We start from the raw sequence: 22,154 nt of genomic DNA, 5'->3' as shown, positions 1-22,154 counted from the left end.
CTAACAATAGGTACCCCATAACTAAATTAATGTATTACTCTTAGTGACAGCAGAGCTACCTAACTACTGCTGTGAGACACTCTCTCCTTATATACCACTGCAAGGCTTCACTGTTTATACTGGCATCAGTGCCTAGAGTGTTCATCTGGGGTGGGGATGATTTCAACTTGCTATACCTTGGGAGGGGAGTAATATGCCAAACTTGGATTCCAAAGTGGAAGCACCTGTTTGATCTGGATGGATCATGACCTGAATTGGATCATGGATCCATGTTGAATCTGCAGCCCCTTTACAAGGCTGTAGGGCTTCCTGTGTTCTGGTAAAAACTATTTCTTGCCTCTTTTTTTTTTTTAAAGTTCAGAAACAGGTCATCCATCTGTACATAGCTTGGAGCAACCAGTGCAAGGGGACTGTTCGCTACCAATTCAGTATTTCTCAACAGAAGAGGCAGAACTTGATGATACTCTGTCACTCTCAGAGGAAAATTGTAAAGGTGGGGAAAGTTTCTCGCTATCACCCCAACCTAGTTTTTATATGGGGGGCAACTATGTTTCTCATATAATTCCCCCTGAGAGCATCAGAATGTCATCAATCCCCACTACAACCTGCCACTGCTTCCTCCCCCAGTGGCAGGAAGGATCTAGCACAGTGTTTCTGAAACCGTGTGTCTGTATTATTATTTCCTTTTGATAGACCCACAAGAAGTGAAAGGATTGGGATCTCCCACCCAGTCTACTGTACATTATAGTTTTTCTCAGCTTGTGTGAAATGGTCTGGAAGTGACTTAGATCACCCACGCAAAGTGAGAGGATCTGCAGGGGAGATAATTTCTCAAACTGACAAGGTCTCCTGGGAAAAGAGGAAACTGCAGCACTTACTTACTTCCCAGTCCCCTGCAGAAATTGAGAAGAAGTGCAAATTGCTTTTTCCATCTATCAGTTCTCCTGAGCACCTAAACTTCAGGCTGCTCATCTCAGGAATTCAGATTAAAGCATAAGTGTTGAGCTCCACCATTTTAGTGATGAACAGTGCAATCCTGTATGTGTCTGCTCAATACCATGTGTCACTGAATTAAATGGGGCTCATCCCTACCTGAGTGAATATGGGACTGCGGCTATTTGCTATCAAGAAAAGAGAAAACATCATAATTTCAATTAGATTCTGAATAATTACTAGCAGCACAATCCTAACTATGTCTACTCAGAAGTAATCCCTGTTGAATTTAGTTCACAGGTCAGTGGAGTTAGGTTTTCAACTGGGGTCATGTACAGACTTTTTAAAAGTTTTGAATTGTTGGCATGTAATGCACTCTGTTCTTATAGGGCTTTTAAAGATAATTTGCAAAGAGCACATAAAATTAAACAATAATTGAACATTATTATGAAATTGACTAAAGATCAAATGGAGTACTTCAAATAGTTCATGCTCATACTTTCCCCCCAGAATAAAGGTGTTAATAAAAATAAGAATGGGTTAATGTTAGACTGTCTTATGATAATAAAATACTAATGTAGTATTAACTGAGTAAAGTGCTGGGTTGTAACTTTAAGCAAACTACTGTATAAATTATATTAGGGTTTAGCTTGTATTAGTGTCATTTGTTCCTAGGAAATACTGCATCATAGTTGGGCTTCAGTTCTGTTGCTAAGTAAATACTCTAATATAAAAAAGAAGAAAAAAACCCTATTCAGCATATGCTTAAATTCAATGCATTAATTCTCATTCATTGCATTATCGATTACCGTACACCCCTGATTCAGTATCTCACCTGATTCTAAGAATGTGGACTTGTTAATTTCCATTAACAAAACTTATATACCACTTACAAGAACCCAATGCCTATAAGCAGTCTAGACTATTCATTCAAATATATTACATGTTTGTTTCATAACTAGTTTAAAATTGGACCAAATGGGGTCTATGTGACTCAATTTTCATATATTGGAAATGAACATTAATGGGTTGCCCTTTTTCTGCACTTTTTCCAGTTCTACAATACCTTCCTTGAGGTGTGGTGACCAGAACTGTACACATTATTACAAGTGTGATTAGTATTGTTGTTGTTTAGTCGTTTAGTCGTGTCCGACTCTTCGTGACCCCATGGACCAGAGCACGCCAGGCACTTCTGTCTTCCACTGCCTCCCACAGTTTGGTCAGACTCATGTTTGTAGCTTCGAAGACACTATCCAACCATCTCGTCCTCTGTCGTCCCCTTCTCCTTGTGCCCTCCATCTTTCCCAACATCAGGGTCTTTTCCAGGGAGTCTTCTCTTCTCATGAGGTGGCCAAAGTATTGGAGCCTCAGCTTCGCGATCTGTCCTTCCAGTGAGCACTCAGGGCTGATTTCCTTCAGAATAGATAGGTTTGATCTTCTTGCAGTCCATGGGACTCTCAAGAGTCTCCTCCAGCACCATAATTCAAAAGCATCAATTCTTCGGCGATCAGCCTTCTTTATGGTCCAGCTCTCACTTCCATACATCACCACTGGGAAAACCATAGCTTTTACTATACGGACCTTTGTTGGCAAGGTGATGTCTCTACTTTTTAAGATGCTGTCTAGGTTGGTCATTGCTTTCCTCCCAAGACGCAGGCGTCTCTTAATTTCGTGGCTGCTGTCACCATCTGCAGTGATCATGGAGCCCAAGAAAGTAAAATCTCTCACTGCCTCCATTTCTTCCCCTTCTATTTGCCAGGAGGTGATGGGACCAGTGGCCATGATCTTAGTTTTTTTGATGTTGAGCTTCAGATCATATTTTGCGCTCTCCTCTTTCACCCTCATTAAAAGGTTCTTTAATTCCTCCTCACTTTCTGCCATCAAGGTTGTGCCATCTGCATATCTGAGGTTGTTGATATTTCTTCCAGCAATCTTAATTCCGGCTAGGGATTCATCCAGCCCAGCCTTTCGCATGATGAATTCTGCATATAAGTTAAATTACCAGGGAGACAATATACAGCCTTGACGTACTCCTTTCCCAATTTTGAGCCAATCAGTTGTTCCATATCCAGTTCTAACTGTAGCTTCTTGTCCCACATAGAGATTTCTCAGGAGACAGATGAGGTGATCAGGCACTCCCATTTCTTTAAGAACTTGCCATAGTTTGCTGTGGTCGACACAGTCAAAGGCTTTTGCATAGTCAATGAAGCAGAAGTAGATGTCTTTCTGGAACTCTCTAGCTTTCTCCATAATCCAGCGCATGTTTGCAATTTGGTCTCTGGTTCTTCTAAATCCAGCTTGCACTTCTGGGAGTTCTCGGTCCACATACTGCTTGAGCCTTCCTTGTAGAATTTTAAGCATAACCTTGCTAGCGTGTGAAATGAGTGCAATTGTGCGGTAGTTGGAGCATTCTTTGGCACTGCCCTTCTTTGGGATTGGGATGTAGACTGATCTTCTCCAATCCTCTGGCCACTGCTGAGTTTTCCAAACTTGCTGGCATATTGAGTGTAGCACCTTAACAGCATCATCTTTTAAAATTTTAAATAGTTCAGCTGGAATACCATCACTTCCACTGGCCTTGTTATTTGCAGTGCTTTCTAAGGCCCATTTGACTTCACTCTCCAGGATGTCTGGATCAAGGTCAGCAACCCCACTACCTGGGGTGTACGAGACATCCATAGCTTTCTGCTATAATTCCTCTGTGTATTCTTGCCACCTCTTCTTGATGTCTTCTGCTTCTGTTAGGTCCTTACCACTTTTGTCCTTTATTATGACAATCTTTGAACGAAATGTTCCTTTCATATCTCCAATTTTCTTGAACAGATCTCTGGTTCTTCCCATTCTGTTGTTTTCCTCTATTTCTTTGCATTGCTCGTTTAAAAAGGCCTTCCTATCTCTCCTTGCTATTTTTTGGAAATCTGCATTCAATTTCATGTATCTTTCTCTATGTCCCTCGCATTTTGCTTGCCTTCTCCCCCCCCCCCCCCCGCTATTTGTAAGGCCTCATTGAACAGCCACTTTGATTTCTTGCATTTCCTTTTCATTGGGATGGTTTTCGTTGCTGCCTCCTGTATAATGTTGCGAGCCTCCATCCATAGTTCTTCAGGCACTCTGTCCAGCAAATCTAAATCCTTAAACCTGTTCCTCACTTCCACTGTGTATTCATAAGGGATTTGACTTAGATTGTATCTTACCGGCCCAGTGGTTTTCCTACTTTCTTCAGTTTAAGCTTGAATTTTGCTATAAGAAGCTGATGATCTGAGCCACAGTCAGCTCCAGGTCTTGTTTTTGCTGACTGTATAGAGCTTCTCCATCTTTGGCTGCAGAGAATATAATCAATCTGATTTCGATGCTGCCCATCTGGTGATGTCCATGTGTAGAGTCGTCTCTTGTGTTGTTGGAAAAGCGTGTTTGTGATGACCAGCTTGTTCTCTTGACAGAACTCTATTAGCCTTTGCCCTGCTTCATTTTGCTCTCCAAGGCCAAACTTGCCAGTTGTTCCTTTTATCTCTTGATTCCCTACTTTAGCATTCCAATCCCCTATAATGAGAAGAACATCCTTCTTTGGTGTCACTTCTATAAGGTGTTGTAAGTCTTCATAGAATTGGTCAATTTCAGTTTCTTCAGCACCAGTAGTTGGTGCATAAACTTGGATTACTGTGATGTTAAAAGGTCTGCCTTGGATTCGTATCGAGATCATTCTATCATTTTAGAGATTGCATCCAAGTACTGCTTTCGCCACTCTTTTGTTGACTATGAGGGCCACTTCATTTCTTTTGCGGGTTTCTTGCCCACAGTAGTAGATATGATGGTCTTCCGAACTGAATTCGCCCATTCTAGTTCACTGATGCCCAGGATGTCAATATTTATTCTTGCCATCTCATTTTTGACCACATCCAACTTACCCAGGTTCATGGTTCTTACATTCCAGGTTCCTATGCAATATTTTTCTTTACAGCATTGGACTTTCCTTTCGCTTCCAGGCATATCCGCAACTGAATGTCCTTTTGGCTTTAGCCCAGCCGCTTCATCAGCTCTGGATCTACTTGTACTTGTCCTCCGCTCTTCCCCAGTAGCATGTTGGATGCCTTCCGACCTGAGGGGCTCATCTTCCAGCGTCATAACTTTTATATGCCTGTTGTTTTTGTCCATGGAGTTTTCTTGGCAGGGATACTGGAGTGGCTTGCCGGTTCCTCCTCCAGGTGGATCACGTTTGGTCAAAACTCTCCACTATGACCTGTTCATCTTGGGTTTCCTGCTCGGCATAGTTCATAGCTTCTCTGAGTTCTTCAAGCCCCTTCGCCATGGCAAGGCAGTGATCCATGAAGGGGGTGATTAGTATAATATACATTATATTAGCAGTTTTATTTCAATGCTTTCCCCAATGAACTTGAGCATGGAATTTGCCCTTTTCACAGCTGCCACACTGCCAGCATTTTTAGTGCGCTATCTACCATGACCCCAAGATCTCTTTCCTATCAGTCACCACCAGTTCAGACCTAATTTGGGTAAATGTGATGTTAGGGTTTTTCAACTCAATGTGCAGAAATTAACTTACGTTTATTGAATTCTGTTTGGCATTTTAATGCTTTTCCACCCAGTTTGGATATTTTCCTTTAAATCTTGCAATTCATTTTTATTTTTACCACCCTAAACAATTGGCCGTCATTGGTAAACATGAACACCTCAGTGCTCATGTCTAATTTCAGTTAAAGTACCAGGTTCCAATACTAATCTTTTGGGAACCCCACTTCTTACATCCTCCCACTGAGAGAATTCTCCATTTATTCCTCCTATCTGCCTCCTTTTCTTCAACTATTTTCTGATCCACAGGTGGATCTGTCTTCTCATACCATGATAGCTAAGTTAGGAGTCTTTGATGATATACTTTATCAAAAGCAGCTTAAAAGTCTAAGGTTACATGTCAAGTGAATCATACCTAACCACATGTTTAGTGACACTCTAAAGTTGGGCAGGACATAGCTTTGCAGAAGCTAAGTTAGTTCTTCTTCAGCAACACTTAATAATGCTTTCCACCAAATTCTTCTAGGCATAACTTACCTCGTAAAAGCCTCCTGGGTATGCATACTCAGAAGTAAATCCTACTGAGTTCAATGTGATTTACACCCAGGTAAATCTGGATAGGACTGCAGCTTCAGGAAGGATAAGATTTATTTGGGAAATTGGGTGATTAAAACAGGAAGATGACACAGTTGAAGAAAGTACTTTTCATAGATTTTAAGAATCTCTGTTACCCAATACTTCCATAGGATGTATTCGCAGAGCTCACAATTTATAGTGTTTTTATGGTGGGATTTAGTCCCAAAGTAAAGATGAAGTAATTACACTCCTTTCTTAAAGAGTGCAATAAATGATCTCTGAGAGTTAGGAGACTACACATAAACCTAAGGGGCCAGGGGATGTCACAGAAATATTATGTGCTTATCAAATTCATAAAAGATCTTTGAACTTTTAAAAGATCCACAAGGTTATCTTTTCACTGAGAGAAAAGAAGCTGATAATGGAATTAATTAGGGATATCACTGATGTTGAAAATAATTGAAGAAAAATATTACTGATAATGTTTTTATTTTATAGTAGTATCTCTGGAGTGTGAATGTTCTCCCTCTCTATTTTTTTGCTACTTTATGACAAGAATACATTTAATTTAGAAGGACAGATATAGCAGATAATTCTTTTTCTGAAACTAGTTAGTTGCCTTAGTTGTATCTTTATAAAAAGTATCTTCATGGATTAAAGTTTGCATTAATCACATGCAATCCAATTAGGAAACTCAATAAGGAAATATAGATATAAAAGACATATTCTGCAGCTGATTGCTTGTTACCAGGAAAAAATTTCCCAGTTAAATGCTTGACATTCTATTTTTTTTTAGCATATCACAATCATTTTTTTAATCTGTTCATATGATAATAATCTTATACAGTCTTAATAGTAGTGGTCTAAGCATGGTAATCTTCTATACTAATGAAAATGGGGGACACCACTGAATCCTGAAGCAATATTTCTAAGAACCCATTCAGCAAACTCTTCCCATTTTGGTGCCACTCATAATATATGGATGTAATCTCAGTCAAGTTAGTAGTGATCTGCTTCTTTCCATATGCTAAAACTGATGGGCAATTAACATGTAATTCATGTTACATTTTATCAATTAATATGGAATCTTAAATATTTGTTGTTGTACTGTTGTACTGTTTTATTGTTGTTAGCCACCCTGAGCCCGGCTTCGGCTGGGGAGGGCGGGATATAAATAAAATTATTATTATTATTATTATTATTATTATTATTATTATTATTATTCTGAAGGTTTTTTTCAATATTCACTCTGTTAGAAGGATCCCTATGTTTTATCTTTCCTAAAGAAAAGAAAACTAACAGAAAACAATATTATATTAACTTGCTCTTCCAAACCTTGGGCTAGATTGCAAGCAAGATATATATCATCCAAGCGTGTGGCATCTGGACAAAAGTGATAAAATGTAATTGTGCACTGTTTTCAGAACTGAGGAAAACACTTCAACACAGTGGCATTTCTCTAGAAGCAATGGCCAACCAGTAACTTTGCCTGCAGTTAGAACTAATTAACCAGAACAAGCTAATATAACTGAGTGTAGACAACAATGTAGTTTTTTATTTGCTTGATTGAATTAAGCTTACTTACTGCAGTTGTTTATGACAGAATAACTTCTTTGTTCCGTATAAATGTTGCCACCTTTACATGGCCACAAGTAAGAAACAGGAAATCTCATAATGGAAGAGGGGAGAAAAATAAAATAAAATTTGCTATTTTGTCCTAACGTAGCTAGTTCTTTAATGCCCACTTTAATTTAGTTCTTTATATTCCAAATTCAAAACTTCACTTAATGTTTGCTCTAATAGGCCATTGACAGCTGGTTTCTTGCCTATGTTGCTGTGGTAGGGTTAGAAGGAATGAAAACACAATCAAATACAACTCTAAATCTCAGTGTAGGATTGGCCACATAAAGCAAAACACAGAGTGGAGTGTTCCAAGATGCCTATAATTACTTGAGAGGTTTAAGTTGGAACCTACATATAAATGCTCAGTTGTTTACAGTCCTGTTAGTCTACCAGCACCCTGGAAAAGGGGGACTATGTATACAGTGTATTGGTGGATTGTGATAACAAATGCCATAAAAAGGATGGACTGCAATAGAAAGCTTTAGTTTTGAAGAACAGCAGAAGCAACTTCATCTGATGCTTGTTTGATCAACCTCTAAGTAGCAGTCTCCGGAGACTGTAGTTAGAAAAAGAAACAGTGGCTGAAACGAAGTAATTTCAGGGCAACACAATCCTGGACACATTAACAAACGTATTTTAGATCAATTTAAAGCAAAGTGGTAAATACTAATGTTGTTGCTATGCAAAATGACCAAGTCCACTCACTCGGGACGTAGAAGGTATGTTAATACATGCTCTACTCCAAACAATATTCTTTAGATTATTCAGTGCTTGGCACATAATGTTCCTAACACATTGCAATTCAGTGCTCCATAAAGCAGCATATGAGCAAATCTGTTGGTCCATATGCACCTGCGTGGTGAAATCTGAAAGGGAGATAACAAGACTTATAAAATCAAATTCCTCATAGCCCCTGTGGATCCCTGAGGTTCTCCTGTTGCTTCCCTCAGGTGATGAAATCAATTGCAACATTTCCTTCTATATTTGACAAGTAATTTAATTAATGAGAAATTTAGGCTCTAGTTAATAAATAATAGTAGTAATAATAATAATAATAATAATAATAATAATAATAATAATAATAGGATTACCCCAGCTACACTGGGCAGCTTCCAACAAAATACAAGGGGAAAAGAAGATACAAAACTAATAAAAAGTTTACACATCTAATAAAACATTTACATGGTTTGCAGTTTGTTTGAAAGTGTGGATTGGAAGTGGATACAGGGTTTGCATGAGTTATATTCATTGTTTCTTTTGTATACTTTATTCTAAATAAAAATTGCTCATTGTTTCTTTTGTATACTTTATTCTGAAGAAAAATTGCTTTTTTGAATGCTACAAAATTAACAGTCTTGGCCAGTTTGTTATTAATGACAACTTCTTCATACAGCTCATTGCAGCTCTAGAGAAATCACAAGGTGGAACAGCACCCACCTCACTGTGTATTGGTAGGGAGAATTCTCATGGCATTCAAATTCAACCTTTACTCCTCTGACAACCTGTTGGGTAGGTGGGGCAGAGGTGATGGCAGTAGAGAAGGGGGTGGCCCTATCCACTAGTGGCTTCAAGCTTCCCCACCTGAGGCACATGTCCTCAACAGATTACTCCCAAGGGAATGTGGCCCTTGAGAGAATGAAGTTCTCGCCACACATACATTACTATTTTTTACTAATTTTGTTTATTTGATCTTACAGATTTGTTTTTTGTATTGTTTTCATTTTGTTATAGTTTAATTACTTTTTAGCTATTATATTTGATGTGTTTTCAGCTTTCTATGTTTTATCTATGTTTGTTTGAGCTGCCTTGAGTTCCAGTTCTGCGGGAAAGGTGGATGATGATGGTGGTGGTGATGGTGATGATGAAGAAGATAAGTCACCTTTGTCCACAAAAAAGTCATGCCCAGAAGCACAACTTTAATTACAATATTTTGGTCCTGTGGAATTAAATTAATTGATACAGCTTCCAAATCCACACTTTAGGATCTGAACAGTATCAGATAAATAATTGTCCCTTCACATGTACAAGCAAAATACAAAGCAACCAGGCCTGACAATTCAAATGATTAAATGTTTTTTGTTGGGAGCACTGGAAGGAGAGATTTATCTGGAGGCTTTCATACACATATCACTGTTAGCATCAATCACATCCATGAAAGAGAGGAAACGAAATAATCTCTACTTTCAGATCTAAAGAAATAAAGTACAAATGCTTTCAAGCAGACATAAAACCTATCATTGCAAAGTGTTTGTGTCTTTATCCACTTAACACTGTCATAAAATTCTAGATATAATTATCCATCCTATTGAATTTGAATGAAGTTGCTTGATGCACAGCCTAATTCTGTGTATGTATCAGAAGTCACATCCCATGACTTCAGTGGGATTTACCCCCATGTAACTGTGCATAGGATTTAAGTATTGATTCCTTTGGGTTGCTTGCTATGTATTAATTATTAATATTGCACATATTAAATTCATAACAATAATCCTTTCTGTGCTATTCAGTAATGCAGAGCTATAAAATTTATATCTGAAACATGGGCCCTGCAATCCTATGGTTCCAGAGACCATAGGAAGGCCTGGTACTCTCTCACAGGATGGAAAGAGAGCTCTGACTTGCTCATTTCCCACCACTGTAGATACCTCTGCAGCCTTTGTCCTACTGACATTGGAGCTCTAACATCAGTGATGCAAAATGGGAGTATACAGCAGGCAGGCTGAGGGTACAGATGCAAAGCATGCAATACCCAGACACTAGGAAGAAAAGTACACCAGCCCCAACACTGCCCCGAGTTAGAGGGAAAACACAGAAGCCCTGGAGCTCAAACTACACCTAACCAGAGAGAGCACTACACTGATGAGAGGGAAATTGTTAACAAACTAACAAAGGAACCTGGAAAAGGATTGAGGTACATAAGAGTGCTGCTCAACCCTGACTTCCACCCTGCTGCTGAGAGCCCCATGGGATGTTGAATGAAGTGAGTCAGCATTTAAGACTGTCACCCTAAATGAATTCAGTGGGACTTAAGAGAAAAAGCAGCACAGGGATATACAGTAAAATGTTTATTCTTCATATTAGTAGGCTCTATGACTAGTTTGTAGAAAATCGATTTCTTTCTGGTAGAGACATTTTTGTATTTTTTATGGCACAATTGTGCAAAATAAATAAGATACCAAACATACCAAATAAGAGTGCAAAGGGGTACTTTGTGAGTGCCATCAGACTTTGTCACATTCATTATAATGTTCCCTGTGCTGCTATCTATTTTATACATAAGATCACCCGGCGTTCTCAAATATGCTAAGGAACAGACAGTATATTATTTTACCAGATGAGTAGGTAGCTGAAAATGGAGGTAGAAAATATGCTTTGTTGAGCTGTGGGATTTTCAGCATCTATGAACCTGCATGAAATCATAAAAGCAATCTGACAATCTTTGGCCTCTCGGATTACTGAAATAATGTATGTGAAGTGATGTGAGCACTTACAAATGCTAATGTCATCAGGCATTTCATCTGATGACTGGGTGGTAGAAGGCCTGTACTCACCTTTACTTCCCCCACCCGCCCTTTAGTGTCTCTTGTGTCTTGAGAAAAAAGTAGTGAGATAAAGCACAAGTTTCAAGTTAACAAGCCCAAGTCTGCATGGGACTAACACAGTGAGGAAGAACCTTTGGACCTCCAAATGTTGCTGACCTAAAACTCCTATCATCCATGGTTGCTGGGGATGATGGGAGTTGCAATTCAGCAACTTCTGAAGGGCCAAAAGTTCCTTGCACCTGGACTAACATCTGGCTGCTCTCTGGCAGCCATTACCAGTGGTTTGGCTGATTTTCTGCAAGCATAGGCTGCCTTTCATGGTGGCCTCTTTCCATGAGGTTCATGGAACATGAGGTTCCATGAGAACATCTGAGGACTGTGGGAGAGAATTTGCACCTCCCATAGGCGCCGACTCCATGGGGCTTGAGGGGGCCCGAGCCCCCTCAAAAATTCATTTGGGGGGGCTCCGCCCCCCCAATAATCTCCGGCGCCCCTCCAGCAGAGCGCCATCGCCGCCCCTCCCCCAGCCCAAAATGCACAGGGAGGGGCGGGCTGCATGCCTCCTGCCCTCCCTCCCGAGCAAAAGCTCCACCCAATTTCCTTTGGAGCTGATTAATAGGCGCAGCACGCTCTCTCCTATTCGCTCACGAGGAGGCGGCGCCACTTTATTTGCATATTCATGAGCTTATTTATTATTCATGAGCTTTCCCGGGCCCCCCCAATATTTTTTATAAGTCCGCGTCCCTGGCACCTCCCTATTAGCTCTTGTATTGGAAGCCACCTCAGGAAATTCCGAAGTTGGCTCAGGGAAACCCCAAATGTTGTAGAAGTACAAAAAAATATATGTTGTTGGGAGGCACATAAATGCAGTCTAAGGAAGACTCAGCATGCTCAGTGGCTAAATAATGTGACTGTTAGGAGAAAACAAGAAGGGAAACAGCATGGAGTACCCTGGAAATGGGCACAGCTGGGACAGTGAACAGGAGCACTCCACACTGCAAGGTCCCCCTTGTCATAGTGTGTGCATGACTTTCTCACAGTATTTTGGCAAACGTAGAACAAGGTGGACCTTGACATGGAAAAATATGGTATGTTTCTTGTAGTTCAGTGCTTTATCAGCCCTTTCAAAATGGCCAGCCAGCTTAGCAGCCACTGGCCAGACTGGCTCCTTCTTCTGCCCAAAGGGTTCAGAGCATCCCTTCACTCAGGAGAGAAGCTCCTCAAGAGGCAAACCAAAGAGGATTCCTCACTCCATTGTCTCCACGCCTTAAAAAAACCCCAACCAAACAAGTATAAGAGAGATGGAAGTCATCTCGACCTTCCTTTTGTTTTTGTTTTTAAGGAACGGCAACCAGTCTGAAGGTAGAACTCCTCGCACTGGGAGGGAGAGAGAACATGCTGCAAGAAGGGCGCCTGAGGCGCCTCAAGATGCTGCCTCTGTCTTCACCTACTTAGCGAGCCGCCGCCGCCGCGATCATTCTCCTCGCGGGGGGAATTAAGAGCTCGCCGCCTCCCCCAAGCGGGGCGCCATCATCTGCCCAGCGCTTTCCGTGGGTGCTTAAGGAAGCAGATCCCCTCTCCTTAATTCCTTTCCCGCCTCACAGCCCTTGAAAGGGGCGTGTTATTAGCACCTCATGGAATAAGGAGCCCTTCCAATTTATGGACATGTACACTTATGTACTTATGCGTCTATGTGTTCCTGCAGCAGCTTCTTAGCAAAGGCCAAAGGCGGGAAAGAGCCTGAGAGACGAGGCGCGAGGGAACGTCTGCTATTGGCTCCAATCCTGCAGTTTATCTATGCAGGTGGATTCTTTCCTAACCAGCTGCCTTTTAATTGGAAAACACTAAACGCGCAGGTGGAGGAGGAACAGGGAGAGAGAGAACCTCCGTCCCTCGCCCTCCTTCCCTATAATGACCAGGGCGGAGATGCGGGGAGACTCGGGAGCAGGCGGCCGCGTGACACGGAACAGCAACAGCCAATCAGAGAAAAGGAGCTCGTCTTCCTGCCCCGCCCGCCCCTGAGTCTGAATGTGCCTCTCCGCTAGCGTAGGTATATCTTCCCTTTTCTCCGGCGCAAGTACTGTAGAACGTTTTTTATGGCCAGAGTTATGGTGGCGGTGTTCTTGAGGAATTATCCAGGCTGTTTCTCTGTTCTCTCCTTTTTTAGTGTGATACAGAAACCAGAACAAAAACAGATCCAGCAAACCCACCCGCCCACCATGACGGGTTGGCTTGTTAAGCAGCTTGGCTTGTCAGGTGCGTTGCTATCTTAGCTCTCGCCGTGGAGTAGAAGTAAAACGCAGCAGAATCGGATGGGGGGGGGGGATGGGAGAGTCTCCGCGTTTGGGACTCTCTAAGGCTGTATTTTTCGGAGTCAGAGGAGTCGCCGTTTTCTTTCTCCGCTTAGGGAAATATAAGGAGTCGAGAGTGGGTTGCTGCAAAAAGCTGTGCAAACAAAACGCCTTCCCATTCTAAAGGGCGATGGATGGAGCCGAGCACCACCCAGTAACGCAGCTTTGAGCAGCAAGCTTTTTTTTTTTTCTCCTTTAAAAAGAAAATCACCATCGTGATTGCAGTGCTTAAATCTTATGGCGTCTTGAGGATCCCTTTTTTATGTGGTTTTTGATCACAAGTCGCCTGCTGTGAGACACTCTGATGTAAAACTCCCACCAGGCACCTGCTTGCTCGTCGGCGCCTTTTGGCGTCTGAAATGAATTTATGCTAGAGAGTCTCTCAAGCCTTTCTGCAGGTCGAGACACTTAACCCGGTGCCTTTGTCCTCACCCCAAATGTTCAGAAGTTGGCCCGTTGGGATACTAGTGAAGGAAAAGGCACTCAAACACATGCTCAAACACTCCGCGGCTGGGTTTGGGGACTGAAAGGGGGCTGCTTACGTTATTCGGTGATTTCTAGTATGTGCTCCGACTTTGACCCACTTCTCCCTCCCTTGCTTACACTTCCCTTACACTTATTTGGGGATCAAGCACCATGAAATAAATGAGGCTAGCTGGCTTCCAAGTAAGCTGCACGTTAATTCAATTTAGCCCTGAGAAGCGGGGATGAGCAGCCACCCGGAGACCCAGTTCCTTATGCATGTAAAACACCTATTAAACTCAGCTTCACGCTTCTGGCTGTTGGCTATTCCGACTCTCCTCCCCGTCCCCCCCTCCCGGTGGAAGCAACGGCATGTGACTCCCCCCCCCCTCTTTTCCTCCTCTTTCAGCCCCTGCAGAAAACAAAAGCTGGCCGCCCCCTGACGAGGGGGGGGGGGATCGTAACTTTGTGCAACACGTGCTCGTTGCAACAGTGGCAGGGAACTCGTGGACTTGCTTGGGGCGGAATGCCTAGCCGTCTCTTCCTTGTAGTTCAGATCCCGACGAATCCTTTTTCTTTCTCTTCTTCTAGTTTAGCGATTCTCGTCTTCCCTCCCGGCTGGACAGCTGCGTACGATCGAGCAGGATCTACGCCCCCACATTTGGGGCAGCAGCGAGAGGAATCCATGGCCTTTCGAAGAGATTCTGGAATGATGGCAAATCTCCTGCAGGAGGAGGGCGGCGGACCTTCATTTGCCCCCGCAAATTAATTACCTCTTCAGGGAAGCCTCTGCCTTCCGATGGATGGCGCCCCCTTTGCTAACCGGCAGCGCGCTTGAAAACTTCCTTCCCGGTGTCCCGCCGCCTCCTCCTCCTCCTCCTCCTCTCTCTTTTCCCCAGTAGGGGTCGGTTGGGAAAGGGCTTCCCGGGTCGTCCTTCGGAGCGCCTGCTCCACCTGCAGAGGCTGAGGCATTTCTAAGCCACACGCTGGCGAGCGCCCAGGTTCCCGTCCCCGAGAACGAGCCAGGAAGGGCGCCAGGAGGGAGATCGGCGGAGCTGCCCGGCGCTTGGCTTACAGGTCGGCACCCGCAGGCATGGACAGCGCCTCCAGCCTGCACCCCCAGCGCCAGGAAGCGCCGCCGCCGCCGCTGCTGTTGGAGACTCTAGACCTGCTCTCGCCTCGCTGCTGCTGCTGCTGCTTCTGAAAGGGCGATCGCGGCTGCTGCTGCTACCTCTTGGCTCGCCCCCGCCTCCCTTCCCTTTCGGATGGACGCCGCGAAGTAGCTGCTCTGCCGTGCTCCGCTCTCTCCCCCCGCAGATGCAAGCAGGGATCTCAGATTCCCTTCCCTCTCCAGTCTGGAGCTCTCCACAGAGACTTCCACAGAGCCCAGCGCTTGGAAACCTCCGGAGTGCAAGTTGCGACTCTTAAGCAATGGGCGCCGCGGTCGGAAGTCAGCGGGCTAGCGCCTTGCCACGGCGGCGCTTCTCTTAACTGCGTGGATTGGGAATATTGGGGAAACAAGTTTCCAGAGGCGGGTCGGGGAGTTGAAAGTCCGGCGTTCCAGTGAGAGCGAACATGTCAGCAAGTAAGTGGTGGTGGCTGTTTGTTTTTTTTTCGGGGGGGGGGGTGATGCTCGCCAGGAAAAGGTTGCCTCTGGTGTGGCATTTTTTAAATTAAAAATATTAAGATGATAATGCCGCTGTTACTCTCTCTTGGGACCTGGAAGGGGGAAGAGGGCATGGTCCCTGTACTAAATGCAGTTCTACATTTTGGATGGGTGTTCCTAGTGTGCTTTCATTTGCAAGAAGCTCTGTTGCAGTACACCATCTGTCCAGCTCTGAAAAGCACTGGAGATGCTTCTGTTTCAGTGCTGACATTCCTTTGAGACCCTGTGCGGGGTCCGTGAGCACAACAGAGCTAACAGCGCAAATGTGCCTGCCTGCCGTTTTGCCATTAGTTCCCCAGGTAAATGCCAAGTCTTTTGTAAAGCAAAAGGCACATTCGTCCAGCAGTTCTTACATTTCAGCTGTGCCTCTGTTGATTTGTCTTGGATACATAGAGTGTGTTGTTGTTATTGGTGCTCTTCTAAAATATCTTTTTATATGCAGCCCATGTGCTGTGTGTGTGTGTGTGTGTGTGTGTGTGTGTGGTCTGTTTCTTGCCTCTGGAGCTACTTACCCTTGTGAGGGTCACTGTGGAGATGGAAATCTGTCACAAAAACGGTCGCTGAATCCTGTATGATTTCAGTTTAGTGTGGTGTCTGAGTCTAATATTAAGTTTTGTGTGTGTGTTTTTGAAACATATTCTAAGGCCTATGGAACTGTAATCATTATTATCTTGAAACTCATCAGTTGTGGCAAGCCTGTCACATTGAAAACACTGAGATCTCCACTTTTCCCTCTCAGCACAATTAGTGAATGGAGCCAGCCGGCTATTCTCTCTTCCTTGAGACTGCAAACTGCAATCTTTTCCACATTGCCCTTGCTTTTTGCATTCTGCTTTACCCTCAAAGATTTGCAGAGTAAGAGCCATTAAACAGATTTATAGGCAATTGTGGGCATTTGTCTACTAGCTTGATCTGTTCCAAGTGAGCACATTAAGATCAGCATGTGCAGCTATCGAAGGTGCATGTGGGGGGGGGGGGAGGCGTGGAGGCAGAGAAGGCTTTTCTTTTGGTTTGACTTGCATAAATGAACTTTGCCACATATTATGGTAAGGAGTGGGATTGCATGCAATGATATCTTGATGTATGTTGCGGAAAACTAAACTAAAATGAAATTGGCAGGTTTGTATCTGGGATGCTGCCCAGTAGTTTGATTATTATTTTTTTTTTAAAAAACCCAACCAACCAACCAACCAACCAACCATAAAGCTTCCCTGTTTGATGCACTTTATTCTGGCCTGTGCTTCCAACTTTGGGTATTTTGTGACAGCCATTATTAGTAGATACAATTAAATGTAGTTTCAGCATATTGTAGCATGATATTTTAGCTGTACATCCTAGAGAACATGGATTGTAATAAGCTCTTTGGGGCAGGGATCAATGTGCACTTTCCTTATGTTGCTCTGTATAGTGTTATATCTGCTGATCTTGTTGGAATAAAGAGAATAATTATTTAAATCAGTTCATAGCAAAAGGCGGAATATATAATCCATCTTTCAACCAGGTATTGTACCTGGCTGTCACCAGGTGAGGAAATAGGTCCTGTATGTTAGCTGTCTAAATGCACTTCCAGAACTGCATCAGCAAGGTTCATATTTCTCAGTCATAAGAACCTGAAGTGTTTTTAGATTGTTGGGATGATAATTTCTACCTGCTGTGATGATGACTGCGTACACACTTTAGGCATACCTCATTTTATTGTGATTCACTTTCTTGTGCTTCACAAATACTGCTGCTTATGAGGCTATATGGGTGCAGCTGTAGGGAGTCTGGCTGCTTCCAGGGGAAGGAATGGGATGGTGATGGGAGTGGAGTTGCCTAGTGCTGGATCTGGGTTCCCCCTTCTCCCCCCTGCTGTCAGGGGAGCATGGCTTAATAGACTCCAGTACAGTGTAAATATAACTTTTATATTCACTGAGAAATGATTTGTGTGTAACTTGCTTTATTGTGGTGGTCTGGAAAAGAACCCGCAATATGTAAGAGGTATGTCTGTGTACCTTTAGCACTGCCTCCTAAAAAAAGAAAAGAAAAAAGAATTTTGGGCACTGTAGTTTAGAGAGCTACAATTCCCAGCAAACCATAGCAAACAGCAGCCCAGAATTGTTTGGGGGGAAAAAATGTGCTTCAAAGGTATAGCATTTACACACCCTACCTGCCTGCCTGGTCTTAATGTTAATTAGAGGGGGAAGACTTGATTGGCAATGCAGTCTGCCTCTGAACTATACATATGGACTTATTGGAGTAGTTCCCCATGCAGTGGCAGAGAGGCAGTCTTTCACTAAAGTGCCTGTACAATACTGTGTACAGAACGCTAAACCTTGCCTGAAGGCTTGGGATTTATTTAGTGCATTAGAGTGGTCCCCTTTTACAAGCAGAAATGACTTAACAGTAGCTGATGAGATAAGCAGATGATTTTGGGGAAACCAGGGGTCCTCGACCAAATCCAGACACCAAATGCATGTTTTGTTTTCTGTCCTCAAATAATTCTGCGGTTTAGCCTAATACTGTCATGAGAACTAATGGACTTAATATGTGCCTAGCTTAAGTGGAGGATGGGAGGGGGTCCTACAATCTGGTGACTGATCAGCACAGTGTAGTGATTCTGGCTAGACAAACTAATGAGATGTTAATAGAATCATAAAATCATAGAGTTGGAAAGAAACCCCGAGGAGCCTCTGTTTTACTAAATTACTTCAGCTACAAAAAAAGCTAAGGAAGGCATGTTGGAACATATCCCCCCCCCCCTTCAAAAACCACATTCTGGCAATACTTTCATTAGGACCACTCAAAGTTTCACAGAATAGTGACCAAGTTTTGGAGTTCACCAGAACTCTTTAGCAGGCTGGATGTTAAACAAGGTTGCGAGATGGAGGAGGAGTAGCAACCTCCTCCTTTTTGTGTAACATCTAGCGGCTAGCCTGATAAAGCAATCTGGAGAAATAAGTTTATTCTCTCACTTTTTCAGCTTAAATAGTTAGATGAGTCATTCTGTTTTTTGGGTCAAAGTAGTTTTTCACATACTTTATTAAATAAGTTGTTTTGTCCCTCTAAAGTGCTAAGCAGAAGTAAAGGCCAATTTGTGAACAAGAAAAAAACCCCAGTAGCAACCACAACTGTGTTGTAGTCACTTAGAAATTGATGAAGGAACCATATTACGCCCTTTCACTTGTGCCTCCTAGTGTCTTCTCATATCTGCTATTCATATGCAGGCAGGTGCTAATTTAAATTATTTAATTCTGGCTACTATTTTACTATTGTAAAATGTAACTTGTAATCCTAACCGTGTCTACTCGGTTAAATTCAATAGCAAGTCCTATTGAATTTATCATAAAGAAAGCATGTTTGGATCAGCCCTAGATTTCAAAACAGGTATGTTTTATAATAGAAACAAAGTTGGAAGATAGGATAGCTCTGATTTCAGCTGGGGGGGGGGAGGGATATGCATTGGCGTATGCCCTTTCAAAGTCCTCCTCTCTTTCCCCTGCATATCTACTTAGAAGTTGAGTTAAGTGGGGCTGATTCCCAAATATGTATGCATATTGGATCCTCAGTCTTATTTGGCTTGTATAATTTGCTAGAATTAATGCCATTGTATTGATGATTTTGCTGTAGATGTCCCAAAAATTCTGCTGACTTCCATTAGAGCATATTTCTGACTCTTAAGACTACAACTATATTCAATACATATCCAGGGATATTAAAAAGCTGTTTAAAAGAGAAGAGCTAAGGCTTTCTTAGGTGCACTCCAAAGCATGGAAATTGCAAGTTAAGCTGTCCATACACAATGTAGGCAGTAAACCTATTCTACAGCCCTGCATATTGTGCTTGCTTACAATTTAGTCCTCTGCACCCACACTTCCCTGCAGCCTTTCACCTTCATGCTCTGCAAATAGAGGAACACTGAAGCTGAGACCACAATGAGGGCAATCGCCACCAGGTTTTACACTGACCTGCTTTAAGTCAGTAAGAGAATGGAGGAGGTGAATCTTGCATATATGGGAGATGGGAGAACATGTTTATTGCTGACAGACTGTCAAAATTAACATGGATGCAGTTCTCATGCTTTTCGATGCATGAGTAAACCTGTAAGCCTAATTCTTCAAATGATTTTTATATTTGAATTTTCTGGAGGCCACCAAGATGGAAGAAGGACCTCATATTGATGTCCCTCAGAGCTTGCATTAAATGCTGAAAGATATGAGCTTCCCTCTCATCAGCTGAATCCCTTATTGACCCCAGTGCTTTTTGGATCACTTCTATAATCTTATATTTTGCTAGAATGTCTGTACCTGCTACATTTTGTACAGAAAGGTGACTTGCAAGGAACATCTAGAGTGTGTATGGGCAGGGGAATCAGCAACTGGAAAATTTACAAATTGTCATAAGGATTTCTTCCCCCTATGCAAAAATGGGAGATGTGGAAGGGGGGTGGGGGTGGGATAGACTAATTGAAATACTTCTTGAAGTAGTGTGTTAGAATATTGTTCCAGCCAATGACACCGCTGCAACTCCCAGATCCTGGCTTCCAAGATGGTTATGATAACATTGCTCCCACATTTGTCTGTATTACTAGGCAACCAACACTCTTAGGACTTGATGGCATTGTAAGAATCTTCTTCCCTCTGAGGGCTGTATTCCCTCATGGACAGCCTTATGGAGTATGTCTGCCAGTGGTGGGTGGGTCCAGAGACAAAGTGTGTGGAGCAACAGATGGTGACCCTTTCCTCTGTATATTGGATACATTCCAACCAGAGACTAATTAGAGGGTTCTCCACCCTTCATTCTGGTAAAGAAGAGGGATTTTCATAGTTCAGGAGCCTGTTCCAGCCAGGTAAGAGCACCCAAAGGCAGTGCAGAGCAGGGTGATGGATGGGAGAGCCACAGGAACAAGCTAGAGAGGTCAGGCCTGCTCCCAACCTCTGTTTTAATGAGAAGACATTTAGGCAAGCCTTGGGCTTATGCACCTACCTTCTTTCCTCTGTTCCAATTATGAGAAAGGGATTGGAAATGTTTTTAACTAACTCACACTAAGTATGAGCAAGGATATGAGCACCATTGGATTTAGGGTAGTGTGGGTGGTTCCCTTGCACAGGGGACTAAGCTAAGAGGATGTAAAGTCCATTTTGGGCCACCAAATGTTGGCCTCGCATAGAGAGCTATATTACAAAGGATTTCCACTGACATTGGGCCTGAGAATCACACACACAATGATAAACCACAATAAACATGTATTGCATTTGATTGACAAGCATTGTGTGCAATAGAAGTCACTTTCTCCAGAAGGTTGAGAGGCTCCCCTTCCATAAATAGATTTAGGGGGCATGTGGAGGGAGGAAAGTGGGGAAGTTCCATTGTGCAAGGGGAAGTTATTGTGGTAATAGAATGAGTGACTTAGCACCACACTGCATGCCAGTCTTTTTTGTTCCTTCAGCACGATGACAAGGTGTTTCTACAACATATGCTCTCTGGCCCTGTAGCTCACTTTTCTCAAATATGTATTCCTGAAAAATACACATAAACAAGGACCAACATAAATATGAAAGAGTGGCAAAACATGTTTTAACTCATGTGAGCCTTCCATTTTCTAAAGTTCACAACGCAGAAATTTGCAATGGAAAGTTATGGGTTATCAGCCATAGATTATGGAGATTGATCACTGTCCCCATATCATAGTATTAAGACTGAGGAGAAGAAGAAGAAGAGGAGGAGGAGGAGGAGGAGTTTGGATTTGATATCCCGTTTTATCACTACCCTAAGGAGTCTCAAAGTGGCTAACAATCTACTTCCCTTCCTCTCCCACAACAAACACTCTGTGAGGTGAGTGGGGCTGAGACACTTCAGAGAAGTGTGACTAGCCCAAGGTCACCCAGCAGCTGCATGTGGAGGAGTGGGGAATCGAACCCGGTTCACCAGATTACGAGTTGACTGCTCTTAACCTCTATACCACACTGGCTCTCACCACACTATCAATTCAGCCAGTTGTCCTCTAGGCTAAATTAAGAAATTGAGTTTTAAAACAATTTAGAATTTTTATATTTGCAGCTAGAAAATAATTAGCAGATGTTGCAGAAGCATTTTATAACATGCCTTATAATAAGTCATCGTTTCATGCTTCAGTAATAAACATTCATTAGATGACAGTGAAACAAGCAGCTAGGAGGCATTGAGTGTCCACATTGTTTTAAATGAGTATATTTTTAATACCAGATTCAGCAATCTCCCAGAAGTTATTATTTCTAACTTTAGAAATGTGCATGAGATTATTGTCTATGAAACTGGACTCACGTTGCCTGAGACTGCATTTCATTGGTATGCAATACTCTTGTCAGGCCACTTCTTGCCCTTGTTCATTTTAAGTACCTTATTTCAGTAAGGGTGATTGGAGATGAAGGGACTTATGAGTTTATAGGTGACCAAAGAGCTTGAAGCAGTACGAGGGACACAATCTAAGTCACCAAAGGAGACTAAGGGACCTGACAT

The 22,154-nt window shown here is 42.7% G+C and overlaps 1 protein-coding gene across 3 annotated transcripts in view; it reads left to right on the top strand.

Annotated features, from left to right (window-relative positions):
* Positions 1–14,450: 14,450 nt before the first annotated feature.
* The window catches only part of SNTG1 (syntrophin gamma 1), a 214,089-nt gene continuing 206,385 nt past the window's right edge, over positions 14,451–22,154 (top strand). For 2 of the 3 annotated variants that reach the window (XM_028737009.2, XM_028737007.2), the window contains exon 1: positions 14,452–15,596. The gene's annotated coding sequence lies outside the window, so the exon portion shown is untranslated. Of the gene's footprint in view, positions 15,597–22,154 lie in introns of all 3 variants that reach the window. The other variant, XM_028737010.2, reaches the window with a different exon arrangement.

Source organism: Podarcis muralis, chromosome 8, assembly GCF_964188315.1.
Source record: "Podarcis muralis chromosome 8, rPodMur119.hap1.1, whole genome shotgun sequence".
NCBI classification, from domain to species: domain Eukaryota; kingdom Metazoa; phylum Chordata; class Lepidosauria; order Squamata; family Lacertidae; genus Podarcis; species Podarcis muralis.
Note: the sequence above shows the minus strand (reverse complement) of the source record. Positions and strands in the feature narration are given on the sequence as shown.